The sequence below is a fragment of the Galeopterus variegatus genome, unplaced genomic scaffold, assembly GCF_000696425.1.
Source record: "Galeopterus variegatus unplaced genomic scaffold, G_variegatus-3.0.2 Scaffold3624, whole genome shotgun sequence".
Taxonomy (NCBI): Eukaryota; Metazoa; Chordata; class Mammalia; order Dermoptera; family Cynocephalidae; genus Galeopterus; species Galeopterus variegatus.
In genome coordinates, this window is record NW_007729735.1 from 176,814 (window position 1) to 178,723 (window position 1,910).

Here is a 1,910-nt window from a genome sequence, read left to right on the forward strand (position 1 = left end):
GTTGTCAGTGTTCTGGATTTTGGCCATTCTAATAGGTATGTAATAGCACCTCATTGTTGTTTTACTTTGCATTTCCCTAATGACATATGACGTGGAGCATCTTTTCATATGCTTATTTGCCATCTGTATATCTTCTATGGTGAGGTATCTGTTAAGATCTTTGGCCCATTTTTAAATTGGGTTGTTTGTTTTCTTATTGTTGAATTTTAAGAGTTCTTTGTATATCGTGGGACTTTTACTCTTCTGTAATTGCCTCAATTTTTAGTGTGACCATGTACACACATTAATATAGCATATGATAAACATATTTGCATTTTAGAAAAAAATAAGAATAAATGTTGTCTTAGTCTGTTTTGTGTTACTATAACAGAATACCTGAGACTGGGTAATTTATAATGAACAGAAACATATTGGCTCATGGTTCTAGAGGCTGGGAAGTTCAAGATCAAGGGGCTACATCTGGTGAGGGCTTTCTTGCTGTGTCATCCCATGGCAGAGGGCAAAGACAGAGCAAGGGAGAGCACACAGGAGGTGGCTGAACTCACCCCTTTTATAATAAATCCACTCCCAAGATAACAAACATACTCATGAGATAGCAGCATCAATAGAGTCATAGGGCAGCACACTCATGACCTAATCACCTCTCATTAGGCCCCATCTCCCAACACTGTTGCATTAGAGATTAAGTTTCCAACACATTCTTTTTGGGGAACACGTTCAAACCAGAGCAAATATGAAACCACTTAGCATAGTGCTTGGCACATGATATAATATGTGCCATTTAATAATGTTATCTGGATTTAAATTTTTTATAGTAACATCTATCTTAGAACTTTTAATAGAAGTCCATTCCTACCTCTTATTACATTTATTCCCAAATATTTTGTGTTTTCTGTAGCTAATGGGAATGAATGGGGAGACTTATTTTGAGATAGGAGGAAGCAAGGCTGGAAGGATAGGGAGGAGATTAGGGACTCTTGATTGACAGAGAAAAGGGTGAGTTTTACCCAGTAAACATTTGAGGAGTCAGTAAAAGAATTAAAGATAGTAACGTAATCAGAGTTATGTTTTAGAAAGATCATTTCTGTTGTAGCATACAGAAGAAGCAAAGGACCAGAGCCAAGAGAGCAACAATTATGGCAAGGCCTTTTAGTTCTAAGAATTGATACCAAAGCAGCATAATCATCAAGCACCTGGTGTTCGAATCCTCTGGGGGAGGTTATCAAGGGTCAAAAGGATTTGGCTCATCTGGTGCTTTAAAAACCTGGAGCCTCACATATACACAGCCAGCCCACAACACTCTGCTGGTGCCATAAAGATACACACGTACCCCTAGCTCTGCTTTTGATTTTTTTTCTATTTTTTGATCCTCTCCTCGTATATTTGCCAGTTTAAAAGTGCCCTAGATATTAATTGGCAACTTCTAAAAATGTTGAGAATTCGTACAAAAGTGGGAGGTGAATGACTTGCATCAGGCTGGAAGGAAGGTCCTGATTACAAGTGTCCGGATAGCAAGCAATAAGAAAACAGACAAATGAAGCTGCTTAGCAGTAGGCCTAAAAAGAAGACAGGAGCCTTAGAGAAAAAGTAGGATTCTTGGATTTGAGAGAAAAAGAAAGAAAGATTCTCTTATCTGGGTGTCTAGGAGATTAGAATTTTTTAACAGGTAGAAGAATAGTTTTGGGAGGGGTGCTCCTGTGAGAAGGTGAGAAAGATAATTAAGTTTTAGACACATTGAATTCAATATAGCCAGACATGAAAGTAGCACCATTCAAATAGGAGTTAAAAATTGAAAACCAGACCTCAGCAGAGGTCAGAGGTGGATATAAAGAATTGAATAGATTTCATACTTGCAGGAATGGATGACATCACTCACCGAGGAAGCTTATCTGATACAGTGTGAAGGTTGA